The sequence below is a fragment of the Sylvia atricapilla genome, chromosome 5 (assembly GCF_009819655.1).
Source record: "Sylvia atricapilla isolate bSylAtr1 chromosome 5, bSylAtr1.pri, whole genome shotgun sequence".
In the NCBI taxonomy this organism is placed as follows: domain Eukaryota; kingdom Metazoa; phylum Chordata; class Aves; order Passeriformes; family Sylviidae; genus Sylvia; species Sylvia atricapilla.
The window spans coordinates 35,724,098-35,742,115 of NC_089144.1; positions in this window are offsets into that span (position 1 = coordinate 35,724,098).

Sequence of the window (18,018 nt, forward strand, 5' to 3'; positions counted from 1 at the left end):
CTCAATCAGGAGTGTTAAAAATACATTTTTGGAAGCTTTATTTGATTGAAATTCATTGTGTCCAAATTAATTCAGATGAGTTGGAAAGCTATTAGTTTCTTTGGAGGAGGGAAGCAGGGTGGAACTGAAAGATGGCATGGCAGTTTTAAAGCCAAGCAAAGAGAGTGTTTGCAAACCACAGATACTGTGGAGATATCTGTGACCCCTGAGAAGTGCTAAGCTAAAAAAGAAGCTTCCATAGTAGAAAATAACCTCCCCTTCCCTCCCTCTCTGGGTTTAATCTGTGTATTATTTGGGGTAGAAGCAATTTTCTGATTTTGAAACTTGTGCCAAATAACAAGCTCCCAGGACAGGGCATTTCAGCTCACTGAGACTGATGCTCTTGTCACTTTTACTGCCACCTCCAGCACAAATGGGCAGCAAAACCAATTTCCCCAAGCAGCTGCTGGCATCTGCCATCAAAAGAGACTCTGGGGGAATCCACCAGCAGACTGACTCCAGCTGAGGGACTGCACAGCTTCCAGCATCTCCATTCTGGGGCAGGTGTGCCAGTAGTCAGGATGACTGATCTCAGAGGACTGTCTTGGATTAAGAAAAACTTGAAATGCATTGTCTGGCACATTTTGGACTGCGGAAGATGGTATTTTTTGACTAATACGTGTTTTGACAATATGTTTGAACAATTCTGAAGCTTTCCCACAGTCTAAGTGCTCATGTTACCTCCTTGCTGGCCCTTCGGAGTATTCTCCAATTTCATTTAATATCATGCCTGTATGTGACCAGAAAAGCTCCCAAAAATGGTTCCATTTTAAATAATGAAAAAAAGAATGGTCAATTCTTAAATGATCTGACCAGCCCTGAGGCTATTTCTACATATTTCATAGTAAGTGGTAGTAGAGAACTTCAATAAAGCGAACCCTAAACCATCCCAAACTGTGCTTTCCCATGAATGAATTCCATCACAAAACCTGCCTGCATGTGGACTGCAGTAGCTCAAACAGAAGATGTGTTAACATGAAGGCCATGTCCAGTCCCAGTCGTCACACACAGAGTATTGCTAATCCCACCAACAGACACTAAGTCACTCCTTGCAGCAAGTGGTTTGCTCAGTCCCAGCAGAGAAAGAGGCAGTTCCACCATAGGGGCTATCCAATTATGTGTAATTTTTCAGGAAAAGCTGTAAAAATATTTTCCTTCGTGCGCCTGAGCTTGAGCTGTTTATCTCTAGTGACACAGTATTTTCGTTCTGCTTGGCTTTTTGTAGTGTTTCATGATGTGACAGGTTTCAAGTATTTAGTGATTGTAAGATTAAAATAAGGTGCCAGCAGTATGATGTGTTTGTTTGCTGCTTTCTTGCTTGATTTTCCTTAGGTTAGAAGAGGCCAGAAGAATTCAAATAAATCAGAGCTAAAATGTGTTTTTTTCAATATTGAGGAAATACAGACTTACTAGTTTACACTTGGAATATTCTTTAATGAAGGCAACCCTTGGAGCAATAGTATATATGGGGGAGGCTGAGGCTGGAGCTATTTCTCCTAAGGGAGTTGTGAATTAATATGTGTTCCTCTCTTTTCCTCTAATTTCTTTCTGCTGGTAGGAAAAATTATATCCATAACGTAGCTTCAGTCCATGTCATTTAATATCCTAGACTGGTTCCCCCTTGGGATGTAGGAGAAGTGGGAAAAAGAAGTCTATTTAGAAAAGGAGACAGTTTGTTAAGATTTTAAGAGCATTTTGGTCAAAACAAGACCCCAAAAATGCACTGAATTCAATACAGATTATTTTAAAAAAGTTTTCTGGCAATTCTGTGCTGCTTTTGCTGTGTCTTATGGTTTCTGGATTCAGGGGTAGGAAAATTACAGTTTGCCTTACCAAGCCACGGTCTTGTGAGAAATGAAGAGTGCCTAATAGCCTGTCCCTGCTGCTGGCTGTCAGTGGGACCTCAGGGAGAGAATAAGAGAAACTAGGCAAATTCCTAGGGAGCCTTGCCAGCACCCAGTGCTGGTCACCCCGCTCCTGGTGCTCTGCCTCTGTGGTGGGGAACGCCTCTCCTCCCCGGGGAGCTGATCTGGTGGTGCATGTTGGCCTTTTGGGTCCTGTGTTACTCACCATCCCCTCATTCCTCTGCCCATGTGGAGCTCCTCTACCCAGGAGCGCCCTGTGCCTTTGGAAATGAGCTGCCGTGCTTCCCCCTTGAAGAGCTGCCACACGGTGTGGAGGCAGGTGTTAAGCTGTTTTTGGCCTGAATATTACCTGGTTTATTTGAGAAGAGGTTGTTGCCTTCCACTGTGCCAAAAGCCTGTTCCTAGAAAGCACACAGTCACAAAGGCATGCAACACACTCTCACATGACTAGGGGGAAGCCATTTATTAATTTTATCTGCTTTTTCCTCTGGGAAAATAGTCCAAATGCCTGAAGTGTCATTAGGAAAAGCAAGAGGAATACTGACAGTTCTTGTTTTGTAAATTGTCAAATGAACCCATTTCCCACCGTTGCTAGTGATGTCTTTCATTATGGCTTTAATGAAATTGCATTGACATATTTATGGTCTAATAAAAGGAAAAAAAAGATACCCAGTAAAAGAAGTTTTCAGAAGCTGAAATGTTTCAGTAATGGTTTCATAAATTACTCTGATTTTTTTTTGGTCATAAACTTTGGCAAAATGAATGTCATATTATTCAAAACCGCTAATGAAATGGTCTCTGGACTGTGCCATTTAAATCCTGTAAGATGGATTTTCTCCTGCCTCTCCTTTAAATTCAATGCCCTTCATTTTTAGTGTCAATGGGAAGCTGGCTACAATGTATTGCATCTTCTTCCCACACAGACCATTTATCCACTATTATATTTTCCTACTCTCTTATCACAGGGAAAACAGCACTTTGACACACCATTTTATGATTTATACTTTTAAATACCCACCTGATCCAATTTTGTTACATCCCCAGTTTTTGAATTCAGCTTGAGTTAAAGTAGGGACTTAAGCATCTGTTTTGAAATTGTTAGGGATTAGCCAGAAAATTTTGTAATGATTCTGATGAGCATCTGTCAGTTTTTTTGTGGGGCAGTGGTGAGAGGTTCCAGATAGATTGTCATGTCTGGTGGATCTAGATCTGGACTCTTCTTAAACCTAGGATCCAATCTGTTAATTGTACTCATTTTCATGAGTGCAGTTCTGGTTTCAGTAATAGATGTGTATAATTTTTTCAGGTTTTTTTCCTTTTGTAAACTCATAAAATGAGTTTGACTGAGAGCTTTGTATGTTCACTTCACTTGTATGAATCAGCCAATTGCTGTATCCAGCTCAATTAACATCTGAATTGGCTTTTATGGAAAAAAAAAAAAAAAAAGGCTATTGGTTCTATCCCAGAGGTTGCAGCAGACTAAGAAAATAAAGGTTGTGTTATATTTTGAATTCAGGATACACAGATGTTATAGAAAGATAAAATCTGAAATTCAGAAGGAAAAGGAAGACTTATCTGCAGCTATGCTATGTACATATAAATGGTAACAGATGATGTACTGGTAGTATCTTTTTTTCTTCTTTTAACAACAAAATGTCATAAAAATAGGCAAAAGAAAAAACCTAAAATGGACCAATGAATAACAATACATACTCAATCTCTCTTAAATATGCAACTGGGGGAATATATGCGAGTTTCTTAGGATATGGCTAGTAAATATGTAGAGGCTTAGTGGCAAATCTGCCTTCTTGGAACAATAGTTCCTATATCACAAATGAAAATAAGGATATATACATCAAAAATAAAGAAGAGAAACAATACATATACCTCTGAGACCTCTGTACAATTCAAATCAGTTGTCTGCAAGAGAGTTAGAAACTGCTTCATACATTCAGGGAATGCAGCTTTCCATCAGAGAAATAAAATAGATATATCTAGGATGTATCAGCATTGGTCTCATATTTCCTATCTCTGGGGTTTACTCTGATGTAATTTCATAGTAGCCATGCTTTTCCCTTTGAAACTCACCATTGTGAGCTCAGATGCAGCGACAAGGAACATTTCAGAGGCAGAGTTCTTGGCACAATTTTTGCTCATGTTGTATTTTCATCCTGTTTCACATTTTCAATCTCCTCCTCTGCCTGCTGTGACTTCTGGCTGAGCAACTGCAGAGTTCACCATATTTGAGACACATCAAGTGCTAAGCAAACATATTATTTCATCCTTCATGAGATGGTGGTGGGGGACATGGTGGCACAGAGTAGAAGGAGTTTGACCCATTTTTTCAACAAAGATGTGTGTGATAGTTTTCAAAGTTTTTTGAAGGGGTTGTTGTTTTAAGCTGTTTGTGGCTCTTACAAGTGTATTTGTTAATCTGCCTCTTCAGATGCACTTGTTCTATCTGCCTGTTGTCTACTTGCCTATTTATGATCAGCAAACGTCAGGTGTGTAGCTGCAATGGCTTATGTACTTATCTAAGTGTCATGCTTAGATTTAGACAAGTTGTCATGCTGAAATCTACCCATTCCCTGTTTCCTGATTATACTCATAATATACACAGCACGTGAGTGAGTTTAGTCTCCAGGCATCTGGGTGGGATGTTCTGTTCAGTCTCACAAAAGGCCACGATAGCTGAGATGGAGTAAATGAGTTCCCTAAAGTCACATGTGGTGTTTCAGTAGGAACAGGAGCTGCAGCGAATTTCCTTGGTAGATCTTTAGATACACGACTGTGATTGCCAGCAACCAACAAGAACAGAATATGAGGGTATTTGTGGTTTAGCATGTGTGTGTTTGAACTCATTTACAACATAATAATTCAATGCATTTATGGAAACCATTAATGAGTTTCCAAGGATCTTAATAATATAGGAGAATATAGAAATATAAAAATATATCTAAATATAGATTTGCAGTCCTGTGTCCTGTCTTTTGTGCCTTAAAAGCAAGTGAAGCAATTCCACAGCAAATGTGTAGGACCTGGCTTCCACGTGATACCTCATCTGAGTCTCAAATAGAAATCTGCATGATCTTAAAGCGACACTCTTACAAACTCATAGAGAAATAAGTTTTGAATTGTGATATATGCTTAGCCTCAATTACAGGTTGAGATGCTGAATTTCCCTGGTCCTTATTTTATAAAATGTCTTCCATTTCTTGTGACACAGAAATACCTAAAACATATACCAAGCCACCAATATAATTTAGCAGCATGCATTAGAAGCCCATACAAACTAGGTAAGGTCACTTGATACCTCTAAAAGGCCTGGAATGGATTTGTTTGTCAGAATGGTATAAATGTTCTTAGAGGTGTTCTAAGGATGGTTTTAAATGAGACATTCATAAACTAGCAAACTTTGTAATGTGTGTGCACAAAAATGTACTGAGTATGTAGTGTATTTCTTGCTAATTTGCAGAGGCTGCCCTGTGTTTTCAGGAAACACAGAGGTTTGAACTTTGCTGTTTGCTAAAAGTTTAGTGCAAAATTTAAAACTGACCTATTTTAATGTCTACTAAATTCTGTACTATTTTATTATTTTGTCTAAATAATTGCTGACCTGATAGTACTCCTGGTCCATTCTAATGGTGAGGTAAATGTGCCTCAGGCTGCATCAAAAGACAGTATACTTTTCTTTTAGTGTGAAACTACAATAGTAACCCTCCCTGGGTTTTTACAGGATTGATCATTATGTTGGAGAAAAAATAGTATCTTTTTCTTGTGTGCTATGTAGTTTTAAGAGATAATAGCACGCAAGAAAAAGAAGATATTTTTTCTTGCACAGGAGTAAATAGCAACCATTTGATGAATCATTGCTGCAAGTGTAGCAATTAAATTTCATTCCTCAGGCAGTTTGTTTTGTGTAAAAATGTTGCAGAGCTCTGTACCAGTGTTTCCCGTATAGCTTTGGCTTTTGTAGGGAATACTGGAGAGTTGGAAACTCAGGCCTGTTTGTTCTCCAGATTTGTAAAAGAGGAATTGTACTGTGAGGCAATTTGGAAAAGAAGGGTGTCTGTGCAAGAAAGCAAAATTTGAATCCATGCCTGACTTTATAAATGTCACTTTTATTCTTCATTAGTCACCACAGAAAGTGAAGTGTTTTTGTGTTTGTTAAATCCTTGGTCTCAGTCTTATTATTGCCATTCAGGGTCTGCAGCCATGACATTGCATCTGTCTGTGAAGCTGAATTCAAAACATCCTCACTCTGGCTCAGAAAGCAAATGAAAGGCTTGGGTCAACTGATTACAACATTTAGAAAAAGAATTTAGCTGGTTGCTTGAGGATAAAGGGGTTTGCATTTGCTTATTGATCCCCTGATCCCCTCAGGCTGAGACAAGTCTCATTGTGATGGCTAAACTTTGCTATGGATTTGAATTGATGTAGCTAATGGAGCTGGACCTCATGCCTCTGACCTTTCCTGGTCCTCCCTGTCAGACTGGACTGGCTATTCTCCAAACTGCACCTGGGGCTGCCTTTTCTGAAACCCATGAGCCAGTGCTTACTGCATAGATCCTTTTTAGGTGTCTCTGCTTTAGATCTCACCGTTTAAATTTATAGCCGTGATGTTATAAGTATGAATTCTCAAATAACACACTATTTTACCTGTAGATAGATACTAACAACCTTAGTATGCTGTTGCATCTATAAACATCTGCTCTCCCCTGGTAGTCCGGAGTCCACTGTAAAGGTCAGCTCAGGGCAGGAATCACCAGAATTCCCTGCTCACATTATGACATCTCTCCTGGTCTTGTTGTTGTTTTAGTGGAACGTGTAATTTCTTCTAAAGGAATGCCTGGCCCTCACAACTCCTCTAAAAATCTCCCTGAGGTTTTCTACATGATGAATTGCCTCTAAAATAATTTCATGAGTAGAGCTAGTACGGTATTTCTGATATGTTCCTGCAGAGAGAGTAGGACAATTGCAGGAAGGGGGTTGCCTGGATCTGCTGTCTAATAACTCTTTATCTGTGATAGAACTTAGCATAGCTACAACAGGATGAATAAATTGTTCTCAGTCACCTACCAGTGGAAATTTTTCTTCACAGCATCACTTTAAAAAGGAAGCAGTTCCCCAAAAATTTTAAATTGATGTTCCAGCTGAGAAAAATAACAGTAACTTTTGAAAGAGGATTTGATTTTTGTACTCTTCTGGTTCAATACCCGGTAGCCTTAGGTATCTGCAAATATGTCCTGAATACATAATCAGCCTATGCTGAAACCAGCACAGGTTTCATATCTCTTTTGTAAATACAATTCCTACAAAGGCTGGTTGCCCTACCACGAATCACTGCACGAACTTACAAAATGCTTTGAAACCCTTTAAAGTGTAGTTCTTTTGAGTAAACGACATTCTCCAGTTTTGTAATGTCATGTGGATAAATGCCTCTTTCACTAACTCTGAGGGGACTACAAAGCTCTGTTTGTAAAAGTTTGATTTTCCAATTCTTGGGACTGGAAAATAGAATAGAGACTTGTCCTAGCCTTCTGGCAGAACGGACAAATCATTAATTCCATTGATTTCCACAGTAGTGAAATTTATCAAGCAGAAGTCCATTTGTATTAGCAAAAAAGGTTATGTGCCACAGCATTGAAAGGTCTCTTCTCATGCTCTTGCTTTTATACTTTCACCTTTATTTACTTGTTCTTTTTAAAGCTCTGTTACATACTGTCATGTGCATAGAAGATTCAGACAAAGATTATCCGTGAGAATCTCCTGTTGAGTTATGAGGTGCAGAAAGGGCCCCCTGGCTTTCTGAACTCCTTCTCAGAGAGGAGTCTAGGCGTGGCTGGATTGAATCCTAGTCCCAGACTTGGTCAATTGTTTATGTCTAAAGGATTATATAGGTGTAACTCAGCCTTTATACAACTTCATCCTGCAGGATTAAGGATGGCAAACCAATGAATTATTTATTTAAATTGCTGATAATAATGATTTGACTTAAAGACTTTAGTCTGAATAAATTACTACACAGTACAGATAGTAAAAGCTACAAGTATAGAAGACTATTTATTAAGTCAATAATTTCAAAGCTAGCAAAAGAAATTATTAAGAGAGACTGATGTAATAACTACCAATGATTTTGGCCAAATATCTTTCACCCAGCCTCGAGGTGTAACCTTGCAGGGCATCCTCTCTCAAGGGAGGAATCTCCACACACACTCCTCACAGGAGTATGGTAGAAGTCCCTGCTGTTAAAAAGTAGGGCTGTGCCTTTATAATATGAAGTGATTGACTGTCAGTCGTGTTTCTAGGCCAGCTGTATCAGCTCAGCAGCCTTTAGCTCAGCAGCTTTAGATAAGTTATCAGTACTATCACTTGTTGGTTCCTTTATCTGGAACTTTTTCTGCCACATCCTGAAAGTTCCTGTCAGGATACATTGTTTTTCACATTCTCAGAGTGTTTAACTTTGGGATTGTTATCAGTCTGGTCTCAGCATTCTTCAACAACAAAAGCAGCATGACCTTCCTTCTATGTCCACTGATGCAAATAGGGTGAACTTTGAGCTGTTTTACTCCCACTTAGGCAGAGGAGCCTGCTTTGTGTATTTTGTAAAGAACCTGGAGTCGTTTACTGTGAAGCCTTCTGCTCATTCTTGTCCATTGCACTCAATGCACTCTCTGTCAAAATTGCAAATACATTAATGCTGAATGAACGTCTGCCAGTCTTCAGAAGGATTGGAGAGGAACAAAGGACTGCATGCAGCAGCAGCCAAGCCCACTGCACTTCTACCCCCACACAGCCTGCAAACTTCAGTGATGAAAAGGTCATTTGAAGGTGTTCTACTAGAAGCAAATTTCCTTTTTTCTTGATTATAGGTATAAAACACTGCATCTCCTGCTTGGTGGGCTTGCCCCATTCCGTCAGGTGTTGGTGCTGGCTGGTGTATGTGAACACAGCTGCAGCTGTGGTGCTGGTGGTTCTCAGCACTGGTGATGATTTGCAAGGAGGGCTCTGCTGCTGGGGGCTGTGCTGTGCTTCCACTGGAGATCAGCCTCTGGATGCCACAGAGGGGCACAAGAAGAGGAGGGTTAAGGGTGATCTCTGATTAAAGTTCCATTTGCTGATGCTCTTCACTGATTTATATCCAAGTGCTGCTTTGCTAATTAATGACTGCTCATGAAATGCCATGTGTCAGCAATGAATCACTTATTTTTGTTGCACTTCAGTAGTATATGGCTAATGAGCAAGGACAACTCATATAATTAAAGCCCAAAATAGCCCTGTTGGTAGGACACAATCAAGTATTTATATCTTGCTTCAGTGTGTGGACCACAGTATATCACTTTCCTGCCTTTGCCTTTGGTAGTTTTGCAAGAAAAAAAAAATTGGAAAGTTGAAAACATTTGGGATAGCAAATGTTTTTTTAATGGTAGTAGGATGAGGAATTGAATTTCATTTTAAAAGAACTAAAATCCTGCCAGTTACCTGAATCTGGCATAATCCTAAAAAAAAGACTGTCTTAATTATTGCCTCTAATGGGCATCCCCAACTCAAAACTAATTTAAAAAAAATAAATGAAAGGGAGAAACTGCCTGGATGACATGGGGAAGGTTAGTGCGAAGTTACCGAAAAATCTGTAGTTTCTGTCTGTCTCCACAGCTGCATGCAGGTAGGCAAAGTGAGAAACAGGACAAGCCCACTGTGAATGTGTGTAGACAGCTGTTCATACTTTAAGCAATACCTTGAAAAATCTGCCACTGAACCAGTAAACCAGCAAACAGCATTTCTCCTGTTTGACCTGGTCAGTGCTAGCACAGCTGGGATCTTGTATTTTCATTCATGAGAGGTAAGATCAAGCCTCTGGAGAACATTCAGTCCATCCATGCATACTGCATCCCTCTTCTCACAGTGTTATGTACATTGTGGTCTGAACCACTGATGTAGCCCACTAGTTTTCCTCACAGATGGGGAAAAAAATCATATTCCTGAGAGAGCAAGTAGAATCTACTAGCCAAAGAACCCCATGTTAGTAGTGACATGCACAAAAGACATTTGCAAATGGTTTCTTAGGTGCAGCAGTGGAAAAATTGCATTCTTCCTTGCAATTTTTCCTTCTACCTACCACATTATGAAAGGCATAAGAAGTAGAACAGAGCTTCTATTTGTTAATTTTGGATACAAAATGTTTCAATGTTTAGGATTTTAACTTTGTAATAAAACCCAGTTTTATGACACATTTCTTCCCACAAGAGCCCCTGACATTTCCCTCCCCCTCCCTTTTGCACACACCTATGTGGGAATGCAAGCTTCTATAAAGGAACAAAATCCTCAGCTGCCAGATGTGACCACTACTATGTAAAAGAGCAAAAAAAGTGAACATCTGTTTTCCTCAGAATAGGTTCTGGGTAGTTTCTCAGTGTGACCAGATCTTATATTGGTGCTCAGCAGTAAGAATAGCTACAGCTCTCCCATTAATGCATTGGTAGAGTCTTTGTACTGGCCTCATGCAGCAGTTTAAAAAAAATCCTGTGAAAGAGAGTCTTTTCTGAAATGACTTCTACAAATTCTCAGAAAGCTTTGTGAGTGCTTGAGAAAGGCTCTCACTCTGGAGTATAAAGCACAGTGGGATTTTAAACTCTTTGTTTTCACAGACTTGTTTAGGGAAAATATTAAACTCAGATTGAGTGGTGAAGATCTTAATCTCCTTATTGAAAACATTATAGCCCTTACTACCTGGACTCGCTTGAGTGTTAAGCTATGAAGGCAGATATTCTGCCTGCATCTTATTCCCTTCATGGCTCTGCTGTGATCTTCAATGACATTCTAACACTGGAGAGTTCCTCAGTGATAAACTGGGAGACAATTCCTCCTGTCGACATCTGCTCTTCCACGTTTGTTAAGCTCTTTGAATGCTGCTTGCTTGCACCAACGAGGCTGTGGATAAACAGCCTCCATCTGAGCAGTGAGAGATCTTGGATGGAATTAATTTAGATATTTCTGATCTTTTGACATCCCTGTTGGTTAAGTCAAGGTTCTTTATAACTGCAGAGTGGAGGCAGGGATAAAAGTATGAAACTGTCAGAGCATCTGCAAAGTGGGCACTTCATGTTTTTAAAAAAACGTGCACTGCTGTGGAACAGAAGTGTAATATATGCCATTAACATTATTGTCATTGATACGAAAACAAGAGAAAATGAAAACTGTAATAAGCTCTCTGCATGAGAAGGGTGATCTACAGTTAAATATAAAGGCTAAACTGAAATAATGTGAAGAATGAGATATATTTCCTATTTTAAAGCTAAGACTGAATCTCTGTACCTAGCCTCCGAATCTGTGACAAAAACTTAATGGTGTGAAGCAGAGACACCATGTCAGACTTCACTCTGCATCTCTGGGTCTGGATGATTTATCACTTGCAGCCATTCTGTTTGCTATTAATTAAGTGCAATAGTTATTTTAGTAAGTTAGCTTGACTGTGCTCTGTCCCCTGTTGAGCTTAGTTGAAAGTGAAAACAAAAAGTCCTTTTTGCAGCTGCTGTAAATTTGGGTCTCAAATGTGTTTGTTTGTATTTGCACAGACATAAAATGATAGCAGAAAGCCTCAGTTCTCTGCTATAGGTGCTCCAACACTTGTGTATAGACCTGGTTATAAAAAACTGATTACTTAACAAATAAGCTGCATGTATTGTAACATAGCCATGAGGATGGATGTGACCTGAGTGGTATTATGAGAGAATTCTGTCATTTTTTCTTCTCAACAGCAGACAGATGGGCTTCTCTTTATGCTTTGGAGAACAATGAACTATTGACTACCAAATGATGGGACAGTGACGTTCGATGTTGTGAAGGCCCTGCTGGAAGTGCCCTCTGGGAGACCGTGCTCAGCACAAAGGTATTTCTTGGAACTGGAGCTGACTGCCAGCCAGGCTATATCTGTAGTTCTGACTGCTTTGGAAATGTCAGTAATATCAGCCAAAATGGGAGGTTTGTGAGAGAGGAAGACGGAGCATCTTGCTGAGCTGCGGCAATAACAAACATTAGGCTGAATGTGAGCTACTGCTACCTACATGGACAGGTTTCAGAGAATGCACCTCTTGACACAGCTTTCCTGGTAACATGTCCCTGCTCTGCTGGGAATTCAGATAGACACATACCTACGGCAAGGAGATTTTTTCTTTTTCAGCTCTGTCAAGCATTATTTCCTGTTCCTCCCATTGTGTCAGAAGAGTCTTGGTCACCTTCTGCTTTATTCCTTTTTTCCTTCTACCTACAGAATATGAGAATATTCTCCCATTTTCTTTTTCTTAATGGCAGGTAGAAAGAATGAAAGATAAACCCCACTAAAGAGTCTCTGGGCAGCTGGCTGTCTCACAATTTGAAATATGGTGAAATACAAGATACAAAACTGATGACCGATGTGGCTCTTTATTCTCCAGTCAGCTGATTATAAGGTAAATGCTTCCTTTTTTCTTGTACAGTGAATATAAATTGAAGACAAGTTGTGTTTGGGTGATGCAGGGGACCAGACACTGTTCAAACACAGGGTGCAAAGGATTCTCTCCGTTCAGATGGCTGAAAGTCCCACCAAGCCCTTCTGTTAGAGAGCCCCTCCATGAATGGAGATGTGCAGTGTGGGTGAGCTGAGAAGGGATACCAGGGGCCCAAGAGATGATGGGAGTTAGGAAACTAACTTGTTAGGGAACAAGTGGTTTCAAGTCCTTTTGTCCGGGCTGCAAATACACATCTTGAGTCTGCTCCTTTTTATGAGGATCTCAAGGGTTCTGCTGCAACCCTCTGCTCCAGCACAGTGATGGTACATGAATGAGATATCTAGTTTATATTCAGGATAGAGATTTAAGCATTCTTATATAATTCCATGCTGCATGGCTGGCTGACAGATTCTTGTGCTGAAATTCTGAGAAACCAGTCCATACAAGGTTCTTTGTCTAACCCACTTTGCTCCTCAAGTCATCCCTAAAATTTAAATAACCCAGGCAATCCTTCAACTCCCACTTCAGCTTTTTAGGAAGTGAGAGTCCCTAAGAACAGCAAACACAGCACAGGATACCTTGCATGCAGTGCTCTCTTTTGTATGCCGATTCCAACAGTTTTCTGAAAAAGAGGTTCAATTACAGTTTGCCTTGGAAGAGGCTTTTTTCCGAGCTGCTGAACCCTCTCAAGCACTGTTTACAGGCCAGTGCCTGCCAGGTTTTGATGTTTGCTGGAGGAGGTCCAGCCCGTGGGCAAGGCACCAGCTCCTGCTCCTGCTGGAGGGGCCAAGCAGCAGCAGACGTGCCATGAGTGTGAAGAAGAACCTGAGGGCTTCAGAAAGACTGCACCCCACCCAGAGAGATAATCTTAGTGTCTAAGAGTGTTTCCCAGGGCCAGAATTTCTTGCTTTAATGAAAGTAAGAATTTTAGCTGGTTGAAATGAGGATACATGATGGGGAAAATTTAGTCTCGATGGAATATTGTTATAAACATTTTATTATCACTTTTTGCACTGAAGTGGCTCATCGTGTCTCGAGAGAATCATCATTAGTCATTTTGACATAATTTTTATTCAATTCAGAAATTAACACTGTGGTTTTAATGGAGTTCAAATAAACCCAGTTATTTGGTTATTAAACTGGGACGAATACTGGGATAAAAAACCATTACTTTGTTCAAAAATCAGGAAGAAAATCAAGCAAAAGTATATATGAAGATTAAAAAAATAATTTCAAAGATAATAGAAAGATAAATGAATGAGCACAGCTATCATTCCTCTGAATATAATGAAATGTGTTTTATGACTTTTGGCTGTAATCACAATTAGCAATACTCAGGGCTATTTGCTTGGCTATGTGTGCAAATCAGAATTTGTGTGTATGAGAGAGTAATAGCGGCTGTACAAATTAATTTCTTGTGAAGAGCTGATTGCTCCACCTGTTATAGTCTGTCTACATCCTATATTCCCATCAACTGTTGCCGATTAGTTCACAGAGTGTAATTGAAGAATGAAAATAGAGAGCAAAATGTCTGATTTATAGTCTGAATTGGTTATGCCCAGTGATTTTTTTTAATGGTGTTTCAAATATTCTGTTATTAAATTGATTAAATAATTAAATGCCGCTATAAACATGTCAGATGGTATCGCGCATCAATTTTCTGATGCTGAGTGGGACTCTCATTTACTTCTCAGGATAGTGAGTATTACTAAAGTTGCTGCTAGTTTTGGACAAGACTGCTAAAGAACACTAAGGAAAGAAGGGAGGGATGAAAATACCCTCTGTAAACACTTGTCACTGAAAAACATAGCATGGGCAGATCATGCTGTTTGCATGTGATTTATTTGTCTTAAATAAAAGGGCTTTCTTTGCTGGGATGAGCAGAGTTGAAAGAATATCTGGTTCTAAAGGGAAAAGATGATTTTCAATGATGCGTTTTTTTCTTTAAAAATAGTTTTGTGACAACACAATCACCAGACCTCAAGCTGCACTGTTTATATATTTATTCAGTTGGAGAACTGAATCTTTATTTGAGGAAGCATGAAAAGTTAAGACTTAAGAAATCCCTAGACTGAAACAAAGCCACTTGCTGTAAATCACAATGTTAGTAAAGCAGATAAAATAAAAGATGTTTTTCGTCAAAATATATAAGCTGATAAAATCCAGGTGGACCTGCGGGAAATTAGCATAGCAAACTGTTATACATATTGTCAGAGAAACGCAGATCCAGCTGCTGTGTCTCACTCCCCACTCATAGCTGAGTCACTGCAGGAGCTGTGCTCCCTTTGGAGCATCGTATCTGATCTCCCTTTCTTCATATCTGATGGCAGCTGAATTCCTGTGTTTGTATTCAACCCTTTAATCTTTGTTTACACTGAACTTGCTTGGAGTCTATTTAAGCTGTGCTAATGGCTGTAGTCTGATTTCATGAAAAATCTCCTGGAGATTCACAGTCATTGGCTTTACAAATTTCTGAAGGAAGAGAAAACCTGTATTTGCCTTTTTGTTGGTTTTCTGACATGTTATTTGGTCTACTTGCTATTCTCAATCCATGTGCAGAGAAAAGGGGGTAGCAGTTTGTATATCATGCTGTGCTGGTTTTGGCTGGGGTAGAGTTAATTTTCTTCACAGTGAATAGTATGGGGCTGTGTTTTGGATTTATGCTGAACACAGTGATCATAATACAGAAAAGCTTTTACAGAGCCAAGGCCGTTCCAGCTTTTCACACTGCCATGCTGGTGAGGTGACTAAGGGTTTGTGGGAGGTTGGGAGGAGACAGCCAGGACAGGTGACCCCAACTGACCAAAAGGGAGACTCCAGACCATCTGACATCATGCTCAGTGTATAAAGTGGGGGGAAGAAGGAGAAAGAGGATGACATTTGGAGTGGTGGCTTTTGTCTTTGCAAGTAATTGTCACAGGGGATGGAGTCCTGCTCTCCTGGAGATGGCCAAACACCTGCCTGCCCATGGGAAGTGATGAACTCATTCCTTGTTGTGCTTTGCTTGCATGTGTGGCTTTTGCTTTCCCAGAGACTAAATATTTATCTGTGTATAAAAAATATTAAAGGGAAGTTGAGAAAGTTAAATTCTTTGATGCACTGTAATCAAGAATATAGCTGCCTGGTCAAAAGAAGATGGCTCCTCTGGTGACACAGATCCCCTCTCAGGAGGGTGTATTTCTTGGAAAGATATACTGGGGCCAATAAAGTCATCAAAATGAGTTGAGAGTTTTTGTTGCTGTCCTTTGCTGTGATTCTGGATTTTTTATATCTCAGTTTTTAAGGGCGTTCTGAATACAGTGTATATATTCTGCCCCTAAGACAACTTCTTTTTCTCTTTATACATTCCATGAATTTAAAAGAAAACCAAGGCAGAGGCTGAAGATCTATCTATTTTTTTATATTTGGCAAATAACAATTTCCATGCACAGGTTTGCCTTACAGCAAATGTAAGCCTCTAATTTTTAAACATTCATATGGACTCCATGTGTCAGAGCCACAGTGACAGCTTCCATTTTCTCATCCTTATTCTTGTTCACTGAGTATTTTAAGGATTTCTGTACTGGGTGATTTATAACTTGCTTGTAAAGGCAGGTATTCTTGATGCTGCAGTGATGGCCAGATGCCTGGACACCTCCATACTTGCTGTCATTTTGCAGATGCAAAGCAGAGGCATTTTATCAACTTATCATTAATCATGAACTGTTGGACTCGGGTATAAAGACTGGAAACTGCTTAATGTGCCCCAAGTTCCCTTTTCAGACCAGCTCTGAGCTGGGTGAATGCACACTATTCTCTGAATATGTGTCAGAGTGGATTGCATTAAAGTTATTTTTTCACTTTCTGTTGAAGAAATTAATTAAGAACTTATGGTTCAATGTGCCATGAAAACTTGGGAATTTGACTCACTCAGTCTGAAAGCATGTACCCCAGCTGAAAGGATGCTAAAGGAGATAAAATTTGCATTGTGATTTTGAGGCAAAAGTTCCTTCAGATTTATTCAGGAGAACAAGTTAAACAATATTGTGAACAAAAAGCAGAAAGCTTGTAAAAGGAAGAGCTTAAATACTGAAAAATAAAATTATTTTTCAGCAGCAAAGAAACTGTAGAAGGCCATTAGATTTTGATGACAAATCAGGAATGATCACTACAGAAAATATACCTGGAATGGACATCTCCACAATTCAAGTGACTGGCTTTACTCCAAGTCTTAAAAATGATAACAGTCTACATAGCTGCAGTGGTTTGTGGGCTTTTTTTTTTTTTTTTTTTTTTTGGTAACAACAGATATGATTGGTATGTGGAAGGCAACATTTGTCATTACTAAACATGTTTGTTTATATTTATAGTCCTAGACGAAGTAGCCAGCAAGGAAGGTTCCAACTTGAAACAAATCTGCAGTGTTGTTAGAAGGCGTGAGAGTAGCTCCTTTGAGATGTTCTCTTTCTGTCTTGTAAATACATTTTGGCAATTTTATGTAGTGCACGGAGAGCCAGACATAAGTGTCTGTGCATCTCAGTTCACTCAGCACTATTCAATCTGAGAATTGGACTTTGGTGTACCTTTATTAAATGCAAAACTGGGAAACAGAGAAAGTTTCTAAGCCCTGTGTCAGTGAACCATGAAGTAAAAGTGCAATTATAAAACTATAATAAATATTTATGCGCTTAGTACATATGAGATATTCTATGATTCTATATTGCAAAATGCGCATGCATTGAATAACAAAAGACTTAATACCGAGGCATTTTCTGCTTTGTGGATTACTTTAGGCTACCACAGCCTACCTGCTTTGGATGCAAGATTATTTTCTTTCACTAAAAGTGAATGTTTAAAGATTTTCATGTGCATGAAGAAGTAAGCACTTGTGTCTGACAAGGAGATGTATATGACATGGTATATCCAGAGTCAATTTATTCAGGTGGTGTATAATTGTCACTTTTTAGCAAGTGGAACCTCCTCTCCTTCTATGAACAAAAACCAAGGCTCTTTTGTACTGTTTACTAGGCTCACCCTGATTCTTTTTCTGTCAAAACAAACTCTGAGATATGAACTCTACTCCTCTACAGAAAATAAAACCTCTTCACTTTTAAAAATTATTTTTGTTGTGAATGGAAATAAAGAAGGTTCAGAGATAAGTCTGGGAGCTATAATCATAGAAATGTATTAATGAAACTGTCAAATAATTCCTTTGAAGACACTTTTAAGCATGTATTTCGTACAAGGATGATGCCAACCATCATTAATTGAAATTTCTGTGCCTCTGCTTTAATAAATCTGCTTCAGTTACTTGATCCTTTAAACTTTTCGATTAAGTGGCTGCAATTCTTAAGGGAATGGTGTGAAACTTGTGGCCTGTGCTGAATTCTGTCTAAAAGCTGGGTCGATTGAGGAGGTGTTGTCCATCGGCTCATAGTGCAAATATGCATCCTCCTGTCTGTGGAGAATGGGGTGGAGAAAGAAGGCTGGAAAGCGTAGTTTGGGCATATATTTCTGTAGGGTTTGGTCATTCTGCTCTCTTAACAACCAGATCTCATTAACATAATGACTTGAGCATGTGCTTGATTCTCATGTGACTAAACAAGGAGTTTAGCAGAAAAATGGGCTTTTGAGCACAGGATCAAGCC